Source organism: Nicotiana tomentosiformis, chromosome 8 (assembly GCF_000390325.3).
Source record: "Nicotiana tomentosiformis chromosome 8, ASM39032v3, whole genome shotgun sequence".
Classification (NCBI taxonomy): domain Eukaryota; kingdom Viridiplantae; phylum Streptophyta; class Magnoliopsida; order Solanales; family Solanaceae; genus Nicotiana; species Nicotiana tomentosiformis.
Window position 1 is genome coordinate 26,881,198 of NC_090819.1, and position 13,921 is coordinate 26,895,118.

The 13,921-nt window shown below is 36.4% G+C and overlaps 1 long non-coding RNA gene across 1 annotated transcript; it reads left to right on the plus strand.

The window, feature by feature from the left end:
• The first annotated feature begins 331 nt into the window (after positions 1–331).
• Positions 332–677, plus strand: LOC117274503 (uncharacterized). The gene is made up of 2 exons (XR_004504613.2): positions 332–466; positions 554–677. It is a non-coding gene; the product is annotated as an uncharacterized lncRNA (long non-coding RNA).
• The last annotated feature ends 13,244 nt before the right edge of the window (positions 678–13,921 follow it).

Consider the following 13,921-nt stretch of genomic DNA (forward strand, 5'->3'; position numbering starts at 1 on the left):
CTGGTTGGTTGGTATATTATTCTACTCCTCTTGTTAGATTTTGATCAGGAAGTATGACAAGAGGAAGAGGCACTAAACGTAGTTGAGGAGGTTGTGGGGGTATATCTAATAAAGGGGGAGGAGGCTACTAACAGCTACCGAACACTTCTCTGGCAGATATTAGTGAACCATCAACCCCTACATCTCAACGGGTAAGTTCAAACCAACACACTGACTCGTCTCATGAAAGTAGTTTTCGGCAGATTGCACATACATCTCAAAATATCCCTACTCAACCAACAAATTCTGCTTCTCTGAATATTGGTCGTCAACAAGCACCTCTTTCTTCTCAGAATGTTAGTCCTCAACAAGAAACTCCTCAAGATGTTTCAACTGAACAAACACTTGCATCTTATAGAAGTAGTAATCCACATGCAAGACGAGATACTATTTGTGGCATAAGATCCTTGAAAGTAAACGGAGATACGTAAGTAAATCTAATTATATAAATTGTGGTAAAATATATTTGTATGTAATAATCTTCGAATAAAAGGTTATATTAATTATTTTATAGATTCTGCCCACATGAAGCTGTTCGGAATGTAACAATAGCCTTTAAGAAAAGCTTCAATGGATCATGGAATTGTTGGAGCAAAGTTCCGGAGCATGTACGAGATAGATGGTTTAATGACGTCGAGGTATTTATAATTAACTGTATTAATTGACTTAACTTGATAAACTATATCAAATTTAATCTTTACTTTCTAATTGCAGAAAAAATATTCCTATAGTGAGGACAAAGTGTTTATTCGAAGTACTTTTGAGCATGTGGGAAGTGAAAGGTTAAGTGACAGTTTGGGAAAAGCAAAAAGAGAATTTTCAAAAATAAAGAAAATGCCCGGATGGATTGCTAAAGTTCACTGGGACGCTTTGATGCAATATTGGGAATCTGACGCTTTTAAAAAAAAAAATCAACAATCAAATCCAAGAACAGAATGTCATCTAATAATGGAGAAGGTCCTTCCTTACATACCGGAGGATCAGTTGCATTTGATGAGTACAGAAGAAGACATGTATTTCTCTATCTTTTAGTATTATCAGTATTAGTCTAAATTTATTTTATGATTTATCCTGTAAACTAACAATATCTTTAATGATTGTAGAAGGAGTTAACGGGGAAAGATCTTCGTAATGATGAATTATTTCTGAAGACTCACAGAACCAACAATGACAAAAAGTGGATATGCGGAAAGTCAGAAAGGATGTGGGTATGTTTTTATCTCATTCTTCATTGCAACACATGTTGAGTCTTTATCTGCTTCACACTATTGCAGTAGATAAGCTTTCTTTATAGATTAGCTCCATCCATAGAATATGATAATTCAGATGCATTGACGAAAAAAGACAAGGGAGTGATGCACATAAAATTGCTGCTTTTTCTTAACTGTCTGTACATATTTTTGTAGTAGTCAGATTACAGTTCTATGACATTCAGATATAGTTTCAATGAATTTTGGGAAGTGAAATTAGGGAACATCAAAAGTACTAAGTTTTCAGATATAGGAAGTGTTTTTATATTTACAACTGTGTATCTATCTTTAGACTGTAATTCCTTAAAGATTCTCCTTAACCATTGAAAAATTATTACAAATACAAATAAATGGACTAATATTTTCAATAATTATTTTCTTTTACCAAATTTATGTGCACTGAGTACTTGTCTGAAGTGTTGAAGCCAGATAAAGCTACTGAAGAAAATAGATATATTAAAAAAATATAAGACAATGATAAAGTTGTAATGTACTTGTAGATTGTTGACAAACTATCGGGTGCTTCAATTTTTATCCATGATCTAACTAGATTATAAAAGTAACCAAATTGTGCCTTCCTAGTTTTTTTCTAATCAACAAGAAGATGGTGCACTATTGCATAGTGGAACAATATCAAACAAAATATTTAAGTGAAAAAGATAGAATCCAAAGCTCTAACATTAGTGAGTACTCACCCTCTTAACATGAAATGATTGACAAGCACTTCCCTACTCTCTGAAGTATTTGAAATAAGAGTCAGATAAGATAAGCCTTTTCCAAGAGAATAATTTTACACTTATTGACAACCTGAGAAAAGAAGTAAGAAAAAAAAATTACTTTTCTTCTCAGTTTGATACTTTTAAAAATCATCTCAAGTTGTTGGAACTTAAAATATCAAAAACTTGTCTATATATTTGTTTATTTTATGCTTTTCAAACTGAGAAAGTGGTTTAACTAAAAGTGAATGGTAAATAATTTTGTCTATTCTATATTCTTATTGTTTGCGTTATTATTATGTTGCTGCCGACATGCTATTGCGACTCTTCTCTTATGTCCCAAGAATATATCTCCAGGAGTAGTGTTAGAGTTGTTGTTCATGGACACTATCATGGTAGAATATCATAAACACCCTCTTAGGTCTTACCCTGCTATTTTTTTATCTATGATGTATAAGAAAAACTTCTAAGTCTTTGCACACTCTAGATTTGAGAAACATTCAACAATTTTATAGCACCTTCTCTGGAGCACCTCATGAAAATAAGATTAATTAGATGGCCATCTACAATTAAATGAATACTTTATATATATATATATATATATATATATATATATATATATATATATATATATATATATATATATATTAATTCTCTACTTATTAGAGACGTCTATTTCTTTATCTACTTCTTTAGTTACAGAAGTCTATTTCTCTGACATGGAACGAAGGAACGAAGAAAGTTTTAAAATAGATGATGCAGACATGGAAAGAAACATGGCAACAAATGAAGATGAGGAAGGAGAAAAAACTAGCGAAGAGAATGTTGTTGATATATTGAAAACTATACCAGAAGAACAACTACTGAAAACTTGGATTGAAACAGTAGGAGGAGCAAAAAAAGGAAGAATATATGGACTTGGTCCAAGAACTTGTCTTCTGGCATATTCAGTGAAGGCTAATTGTGCATCCTCTAGTGCTCCTAATCCTCCAAATATTCCTACCCAACAAGTTTTTGAAACACCCGAATTTCAGCAACTTCTTGATCGTGCATTGGAGCAACGGATGGAGAATATGCAGGCATATATGCAAGCGGGTATTCGGGAAGATATGCGAGAAGAAGTAAAAGTTGCGGCTCGTGCTGTTGTGCGTGAGATGCTTGGTTTAACTCAACCACCACTGTAACGACCTGAATTGTCGTTTGAAGAATTTACGCCTCGTTCAGTGACTTAAGGTCTTGAACAGCCTCGCAATATGTATTATGACCCGCGTGTATGGTCGAGTTTGATATACGGATGATTCGGAGAGATTTGGGACACTTAGTCCCTGAGATGGAAGCTTAAGTCTTAAGATTTTTACCGTAGTCGAACTGTGTGAAGACGACTCCGAAATAGAATTTTGATGATGTCAATAGCTCCGTATGGTGATTATGGACTTAGGAGCGTGTCCAGAAAATTATTTGGAGGTCTGTAGAGGAATTTGGCTTGAAATGGCGAAAAATAAATTTTTTGGGAAGTTTGACCGGGGGGTTGACTTTTTTATATCGGGGTCAAAATCTGATTCTGGAAATTGAAATAGCTTCGTTATGTCAATTATGACTTGTGTGCAAAATTTGAAGTCATTCCATATTGATTTGCTGTGTTTCGGCACAAGATATAGAATTTAAAATTTTAAAATTCATTAGACTTGAATTAGGGTATGATTCATGGCTTTGATATTGTTTGATGTGATTTGAAGTCTCGAGCAGGTTCGTGTTATGTATTGGGACTGGTTAGTACGATTGGACGGGGTCCCGGAGGCCTCGGGTTTGATTCGGGGTGGTTCCGGACCAAATTTGGGTGTTTTGATGCTGTTGGTTGCTGGTTCTGGTGTAGTTCTTCGTGTTCGCGAGGAGCCTCTCGCATTCGCGAAGAAGGATTTTGTTGTTAGGACTTTGTTAGTCGCGTTCGCGAAGAAGGAAAATGTGTTATTCATCGTCTGAATTTAGAGGCTCATATCTTGCAATCTATAAGAAATTTGGAGATGATCTAAAAATAAAAGTTGTAGCGCTTTGTATCTAGTTCTCAGAATGATAAACCATTTTTCATTTAAAGTTGTGTACAAAAAGTTATGGTGGATACACTATAGGTTGTCCGGGAAGAGTTTAGAAATCTCTGTTGCACAGGGCTAATTTTGAAAGCTTATATCTCGTAATCTATAAGAAATTGGGATATGAGCAACAAATAAAAGTTATAGCCCTTGGAGCTTAGTTTCCAGAAAGTCAAACCATTCATCATTTGGAGTTTTGTACAAAAGGTTATGACCATTATACTAAAGGCTGTCTGAGAAGAGTTTGAAAATGAATTTTGAAGAATTTGTTCTTCGCGAACGCGGGGGGAGTCTCGCGAACGCGAAGAACAAACTCATGGGCAGCAGAATAAAGTCCAAATTCGTGTCATTCTTCCATTTTTGGACCAAGGAAGCTCGGGTGAGGCGATTTTTTAAGAGTTTTTCAAGGAAAACATTGGGGTAAGAATTCCTAACTTGATTTTGGTCAAATTACATGAATCTATTATAGTTTTTATCACTAAATTAGTGAATTGGGTTGAAAAATTTAGAAAACTCTCTTGGTTTAAATTTAAGATTTGGAGGTCGATTTGTTATTGAAATTCAATAAAATTGGTATGGTTGAACTCGTATCGGAATGGGTGTTCGGATTTCATGAAAATTATGTCGGGTTCCGAGAGGCGTGTCCCGCGTTGACTTTTGTTGAATTTTTGGAATAATATTTTAAGTCGACGTATTATTATCCGAAATTATTTTTGATGAATTTTAATAAAGTTATACAATTAATTTGGATAGATTTGAGCTGTCCGGAGGTCAATTCAAGCAAGAAGGCTATTTTGGAATATCGGCCTAACTTCAAAAAGGTAAGTGTCTTGCTTAACCTAGTGTGGGGGAAATTTCCCTTAGGCATTGAGTCTTATGTGCAACTTGGGTAATTGAAAACCATGTACGCGAGGTGACGAGTACGTACTTAGTTTATATGTGCAAATTTTATTGAGTTAAAGTCTTGAGCATATTGTGTAGTAAATTGGATAATTGTTGGCATATATTTTATCATCTACTTGTCGTGCCTAAACCCTTGTTGTTGACTCTGTTGTTATATGACAATGTGATATGATTGTTATTTGATTATTTATGAAATTTCGTGAATTTGCTGGCTTGATAATTATTGGAATTTAATTTTATTTTGGATTTTTTCCTCTGCAAATAATTAATTAAATGAGCTTAAGAAGATGTGTTTATATAATTATTGAAAATTTGATCTTTTATGAAGACTTTGCTTTATATTGAGTAATTTCTATCTCTATTGATTGTTTTTGGGTGTTGTACACATTGTGTGGAGAATTTGGCTATTTGCTGTGAAATTAATTGACTTGGTTATAGCTTTAAAATTTGGTTGTGGCCATTGGGCAAATTGTGATATGAATTGATTTTCTTATGTTGTTGTGATAATTTTCCGTGTAAATTGTTGTGTTGTGTGAGTTATTATTTTGGGGAGATAAGGGTGGTATTTCACCGTTGATATTATGTGATTATAAGGGTGGCATTTCACTGTTGTGTTTGTTGGCTATTGATATTGTCTGGGCGGAGCGATAAGGGTGGCTATAGGAGCGATAAGGGTGGCAATAGGAGTGATAAAGGTGGCTATTGATATTGTCTGGGCGGAGCGATAAGGGTGACTATATGAGCGATAAGGGTGGCAATAGGAGCAATAAGGGTGGTTATTGATACTGTCTGGGCGGAGTGATAAGGGTGGCTATAGGAGCGATAAGGGTGGCAATAGGAGCGATAAGGGTGGCTATTGTCAGGGACGATATGTGATGATGTGGGGTTGTGGTGTTGACAATTTTCATGTGATGTTGTGATTTTCTTGTGTTTATTTTTACACCTTGTGCAACTTGTCTTGTTGTTAGTAAGTTGATAATAATCTGATTTTGTTAAAATTGGGAGCCTGTGGCTATTGCCAGGCAGTTTATAAAATGAAATGTGGGCACGAGGTGCCATAAATTGTGATATAAAATGGGGATATTGGTACGTGAATTGTCCGTGCAGTTGTGATATAAAATGTGGGCATGAGGTGCTGTGATGAAATGATAATGATATTTGGTACGTGAATTGTCTGTGCAGTTGTGATATGAAATGAGGGCACGAGGTGCCGGGCAAATATGATGATTTAATTATGGGCACTAGGTGCCGTGAAAATATGAAAATGGGTTGAGACCCGTATTTTGATGATTTTGAAATGAGGTGTCACATGGTGACTTTTTAATTGAAAGAATTATATTTAAAATATTTATTTGAAAGGACTTTTACTTTGAAAGTATTATATAAAAGAATTGTATTTTGAAAGATATTTTTTGAGGAAATTGTATTTGAAAAGATTTATTGAAAGAATTATATTTGAAAAATAATTATTTGAGAGAATTATATTTGAAAGAGAGTTATCTGGAAGAACTATGTGAAAGACATTTATTTGAAGGGCTTGATTTAATTGGGTGTAATTGTATTTATTAAATGGTGTTCTTGTTGTCTGTTGTGCATATCACTTATTGTTTTATCCCGCCTTTATTATTGTTTGTTTCTTATTATTTTGTATATTATATTGCACAGGTTATTAGACTAGTGAGTGTCTTGACTGTACCTCGTCTCTACTCCATTGAGGTTAGTCTTGATACTTAGTGGGCACCGTTGTGGTGTGCTCACTTTACACTTCTGCACATTTTTGTGCAGAGCCAGGTATTGAAGATATCAGACTTGAGTAGAGTTAAAGCTCGATCATAAGGATTCAAGGTAGAGCTGCTTGGCCGTCGCAGTCCCTTGGAGTCTTTTCATTTCATTGTATTGTTAATTTGTAATCAAACAGTATTGTATATTCGGTTCTCGTGATCATTCCATGTATTCAGTTAGAGTTCGTGACTCGGTACTACCAGTCTTGGGAGGTTGTGTATTGTAATTATTTCCGTTGTTAGATTTTAAAAAAATGGCTTCAAAATGTAATAGAAATCGGCTTACCTAGTCTTAGAGACTAGGTGCCATCACGATGCCTGTGGTAGGATTTTGTGTTAGGAAATTTCCATTTCTTTCATTCCTGTCATGCGGAATTTGTTGAATTTAGAATTTGAACCTTGTATCTCCATTCTCTCACAGATAGTGAGGACACATGCTACTGGGTTAGCTGAGCAGGCATCCGCACATACTGCTAGGGCTGCAAGAAGCTGGGGCCGAGGTAGAGGCCGAGGAAGGGCACGTGCTACGACTAGAGAACCTGTCAGAACAACAGTTGAGGAGCCACCAGTAGCTCCAGTTGTGGGACAGGTACCAGAAGCACCTGTTGTTACCCCCGGACTTGAAGAGACTTTGGCATAGTTCCTGAGTATGTTTGGTACATTAACTCAGGCGGGATTGATCTCTGTTGCACCAAACATTCTGCAGATTGGGGGAGTAGCTCAGACTCCTATCACAACTCCACAGCAACAGGTTCACGTTGGTCAGGTTCTAGGTATAGTACCGGTACAACCTGTTATTCCGGTTCGGCTTGATGTCGGGCCCGAGGCATCAGAAGAAGAACAAAAGAGTCTTGAAAGGTTTAAGAGGTATAGTCCACCAACTCTCAGTGGCACAGCTACAGAGGATGCCCAAGAATTTCTAGAAAATTGTCACTGTATTCTCCGCACCATGGGTATTGTGGAGATGAGCAGAGTTGCCTTTACTACATTTCAACTGTCAGGCGCAGCGTATCAGTGGTGGCAAATATATGAAGAAGGTAGACTAGCCGATGTAACACCACTAACTTGGGCTCAGTTTTCGAAAATGTTCTTGAAAGAGTTTGTTCCCCAGACTCTCAGAGATGCGCGGCGCACAGAGTTTGAACGGTTGCGTCAGGGCACTATGACAGTGTCATAATATGCCATCAGGTTCAGTGAGTTAGCCCGTCATGCACCTATCTAGAGAGCGGGTTCCGCAGATTCATTGAGGGGCTCGATTATGATATTAAAATATGCATGGCTCGAGAATTGCAAACTGATGCTTCATTTCAGCGAGTAGTGGAGATTGCAAGGAAGATTGAGGGTGTTTTAGGCGAGGAAAGGTAGTCTAAGGAGGCCAAAAGGTCTAGAAGATCTGGAGGGTTCAGTGGATTTTACTCTTTAGCTAGAACCGAGTATAGCGGAGGCTCGAGCAGTCGGTCAGCTCAGTCCGCACATTAGATTACTCGAGGTGCTCCAGTTTATAGTGCACCATCGATACGAGATTCTTACAGTGATTATTCCAGTTATTCGGCACAGACTCAGTACGAGCAGCCGCGACCTCAGAGGGGTTGTTATGAGTGTGGTGATACTAGGCATATCATGATAGATTGTCCCAGACTTAGGAGGGGTGGATTTCATCAGAATGCTCCAGGTACAAGCTTTATTCCAGTTGATACTCCACGTGCACAGTAAGCTAGAGGTGGAGGACGGGCGGGTAGTGGGCGCCTAAGAGGTGGAGGCCCGACCGTTGATTTAATCACTATGATTTGGCTGAGGCCAATACACCAGATGGTGTCATTACAGGTGCGATCCTGATTTTTATTATAAAAGGATATTTTTCTTAATTTGATTCGGTTCTGAATATTGAGGTGAATCCTCCTATTATGCTCCACTTATGGGTGAGCTTCGTAAATTTGTGACTCACTTATATGTGTATCCCTATTGGGAGATTTAGAGATGTGACCCTGTGTCTGTCATTTTATTTTTGTGCACCATTGAGGGCTATAAATCCAAAAGAAAAATTTTATTATTCGATACAGTGGGTTTAATGTATTTCGGAATAATTGATTCCAATTTTTATGAATTATACACCCTACCGGTATGAGGGTTCATTATATGTTATGAAAATTATTTATGAAATATATTGAAAAGAAGAAAGAAAGGAAATTGAAAATTTTAGTTGGCACAATGTGCAAAATACTTGTGACTCGAAATTAAGGACGAGATCCTCGAATTTTATATATGATGTGAAATATTTAAACCGGGTTGCAAGCCGCGATGGAAGTTATATAAGGACGAGGTCCTTGTGGTGAAATGTTTATGAGTTTAAAATTCTCCCTTATGAAATTTAATTTGTGCAATAATATTAATAGGGAGTTATGCCTGTTAGGCTTATTTGATAATGCTTGTATATTTTCTGTTCATATTCATCCATTTTTGTGCTGTAAATATTGAGTTTCAGCCTATGAGGTGAGTGCCCAGGTGGCGTTAAATGTGACTCATTAATCCGAGTAAGTAATCATGAGGTCTTCACGCCTCACATTCTGTTGTCAGTATTGTGAAAATTCGAAACGAGGTGATGATTAATATGAGATTAATTGATGATGTTGGAATTAATTATGAACATCTTTTAAGACCAGAGATGTGGTGATGAGCATACATATGATGTGCTTCATGTCCTGATATCATTATGATCAGGAAATGCTGAGATTAATGTTATTGATATATACCCTGTGGTATTTTGTTAGATTGTGGATATGTTATTAGGAATTATTTGGGTGTTACTTTGGCAGGTGGATAGGCCTAATTACAGGGGAGACTCTACCGAAATTTCTGAAAAATTTGGGAGTTAGTAAAATTTGGAGGATTGAGAATTTGCAAAAGAAGAGATAAATATGTTATGTGTTTGAGGGCGAATGATCCTAAGCGGGGAATAATATAGCACCCCAGAGAAAGTTTTGAGTTACTTTAACACTACTGAGGAAATTTATATGTGCATAGGCATGAGTTGCTATAGCCAGTTGAGACTAATGATGTATGTTGTTGTGAGAATTCAGGCATTTTTGGAAATGATTGGAGAGTTAGGGATTTTTCTTTAAAGCTTATAAGAATGGAGAAAAGAAATAATCTCAATTGAGATGGTGTTATCAGACCCGTGTTAAATTACGGGAATGTAAAATCACTCACAAGTATGTGTGCAAGAATATACTCAGTAATTTAAAGTCCTCAAAAAGATTATTAGCACGTTCGAGGACGAACGTTTGTTTAAGAGGTGGAGAATGTAATGACCTAACTTGTCGTTTTAAGAATTTACGCCTCGTTCAGTGACTTAAGGTCTTGAGCAACCTCGCAATATGTATAATGACCCGCGTGTGTGGTCGAGTTTGATATACGGATGATTCGGAGAGATTTGGGACACTTAGTCCCTGAGATGGAAGCTTAAGTCTTAGGATTTTTACCGTAGTCGGAACTGTGTGAAGACGACTCCAGAATGGAATTTTGATGATGTCAATAGCTCCGTATGGTGATTATGGACTTAGGAGCGTGTCCGGAAAATTATTTGGAGGTCCGTAGAGGAATTTGACTTGAAATGGCGAAAAATAATTTTTTTGGGAAGTTTGACCGGGGGGGTTGACTTTTTGATATCGGGGCCGAAATCTGATTCTGGAAATTGGAATAGCTTCGTTATGTCAATTATGACTTGTGTGCAAAATTTGAAGTCATTCCAGATTGATTTGATGTGTTTCGGCACAAGATATAGAATTTGAAATTTCAAAGTTCATTAGGCTTGAATTGGGGTATGATTCGTGGCTTTGATATTGTTTGATGTGATTTGAGGTCTCGAGCAGGTTCGTGTTATGTATTGGGACTGGTTGGTACGATTGGACGGGGTCCCGGGGGCCTCGGGTTTGATTCAGGGTGGTTCCGGACCAAGTTTGGGTGTTTTGATGTTGTTGGTTGCTGGTTCTAGTGTTGTTCTTCGCGTTCGCGAGGAGCCTCTTGCGTTCGCGAAGAAAGATTTTGCTGTTAGGACTTTTTTATTCGCGTTCGCGAAGAAGGAAATTTTATTGTTCGTTGTCTGATTTTAGAGGCTCATATCTCGCAAGCTATAAGGAATTTGGAGATGATCCAAAATTAAAAGTTGTAGTCCTTTGTGTCTAGTTTTCAGAAAGATAAACCATTTGTTATTTGGAGTTGTTTATGAAAAGCTATGGTGGATACTCTATAGGCTGTCCGGGAAAAGTTTGGAAATTTTTGTTGCACAGGGCTAATTTTGAAAGCTTATATCTCGTAATCTATAAGGAATTGAGAGATTAGCAACAAATAAAAGTTATAGCACTTGGAGCCTAGTTTCCAGAAAGTCAAACCATTCATCATTTGGCATTTTGTACAAAATGTTATGACCATTATACTAAAGGCTGTCTGAGAAGAGTTTGAAAATGACTTTTGAAGAATTTGTTCTTCGTGAATGCGAGGGGAGTCTCGGAACGCGAAAAACAAACCCATGGGCAGCAGAATAAAGTCCAAATTCGTGTTATTCTTCCATTTTTGGACCAAAGAAGCTCGGGTGAAGCGATGTTTTGAGAGTTTTTCAAGGAAAACATTGGGGTAAGAATTCCTAACTTGATTTTGGTCAAATTACATGAATGTATTGTTGTTTTTATCACTAAATTAGTGAATTGGGTTGAAAAATTTAGAAAACCCTCTTGGCTTAAATTTAAGATTTGGAGGTCGATTTGTTATTGGAATTTGATAAAATTGGTATGGTTGAACTCATATCGGAATGGTTGTTCGGATTTCATGAAAATTATGTCGGGTTCCATGAGGCAGGTCCCATGTTGACTTTTGTTGACTTTGTGGAATAAAATTTTAAGTCGACGTATTATTATCCAGAATTATTTTCGATGAATTTTAATGAAGTTATACAATTAATTTGGATAGATTTGAGCTGTCCGGAGGTCAATTCAAGCAAGAAAACTATTTTGGAATATCGGCCTAACTTCAAAAAGGTAAGTGTCTTGCTTAACCTCGAGTGGGGGAAATTTTCCTTAGGCATTGAGTCTTATGTGCAACTTGGGTAATTGAAAACCATGTACGGGAGGTGACGAGTACGTACTTGGTTTATATGTGCAAATTTTATTGAGTTAAAGTCTTGAGCATATTGTGTAGTAAATTGAATAATTGTTGGAATAAATTTTATCATCTACTTGTCGTACATAAACCCTTGTTGTTGACTCTGTTGTTATATGACAATGTGATGTGATTGTTATTTGATTATTTATGAAATTTCGTGAATTTGCTGGCTTGATAATTATTGAAATTTAATTATATTTTGGATTTTTCCCTCTGCAAATAATTAATTAAATGAGCTTAAGAAGAGATGTTTATATAATTATTGAAAATTTGATCTTTTATGAAGACTTTGCTTTATGTTGAGTAATTTCTATCTCTATTGATTATTTTTGGGTGTTTACACATTGTGTGGAGAATTTGGCTATTTGCTGTGAAATTAATTGATTTGGTTATAGCTTTGAAATTTGGTTGTGGCCATTGGGCAAATTGTGATATGAATTGATTTTCTTATGTTGTGGTGATAATTTTCCGTGTAAATTATTGTGTTGTGTGAGTTGTTATTTTGGGGAGATAAAGGTGGCATTTCACCGTTGATATTATGTGGTTATAAGGGTGGCATTTCACTATTGTGTTTGTTGGCTATTGATATTGTCTGGGCGGAGCGATAAGGGTGGCTATAGGAGCGATAAGGGTGGCTATTGATATTGTTTGGGCGGAGCGATAAGGGTGGCTATATGAGCGATAAGGGTGGCAATATGAGCGATAAGGGTGGCTATTGATATTATCTGGGCGGAGCGATAAGGGTGGCTATAGGAGCAATAAGGGTGGCAATAAGAGCGATAAGGGTGGCTATTGTCAGGGACGATATGTGATGATGTGGGGTTGTGGTGTTGACAATTTTCATGTGATGTTGTGATTTTTTTGTGTTTATTTTTATACCTTGTACAACTTGTCTTGTTGTTATTAAATTGATAATAATCTGATTTTATTGAAATTGGGAGCCTGTGGCTATTGCCAGGTGGTTTATAAAATGAAATGTAGGCACGAGGTGCCGTGAATTATGATATAAAATGGAGATATTGGTACGTGAATTGTCCGTGCAGTTGTGATATAAAATGTGGGCACGAGGTACTATGATGAAATGATAATGATATTTGGCATGTGAATTATCCATGCAGTTGTGATATGAAATGAGGGCGCGAGGTGCCGGGCAAATATGATGATTTACTTATGGGCACGAGGTGCCGTGGAAATATGAAAATGCGTTGAGACCCGGATTTTGATGATTTTGAAATGAGGTGTCACATGGTGATTTTTTAATTGAAAGAATTATATTTAAAATATTCATTTGAAAGGATTTTTACTTAGAAAGTATTATATAAAAGAATTGTATTTTGAAAGATATTTATTTGAGGAAATTGTATTTGAAAAGATTTATTGAAAGAATTATATTTGAAAAATAATTATTTGAGAGAATTATATTTGAAAGAGAGTTATCTGGAAGAACTATGTGAAAGACATTTATTTGAAGGGCTTGATTATTTGGGTGTAATTGTGTTTATTAAATGGTGTTCTTGTTGTCTGTTATGCATATCACTTGTTATTTTATCCTGCCTTTATTATTATTTGTTTCCTATTATTTTGTATATTATATTGCACAGGTTATTAGACTAGTGAGTGTCTTGACTGTACCTCGTCTCTACTCCATTGAGGTTAGTCTTGATACTTACTGGGCACCGCTGTGGTGTGCTCACTCTACACTTCTGCATATTTTTGTACAGAGCCAGGTATTGAAGATATCGGACTTGAGCAGAGTTAAAGCGCGATCATAAGGATTCAAGGTAGAGTTGCTTGGCCGTCACAGTCCCTTGGAGTCTTTTCATTTCATTGTACTGTTAATTTGTAATCAAACAGTATTGTATATTCAGTCCTCGTGATCATTCCATTTATTCAGTTAGAGTTCGCGATTCAGTACTACCAGTCTTGGGAGGTTGTGTATTGTAATTATTTCCGCTGTTAGATTTAAAAAAAATGGCTTCAAAATGTAATAG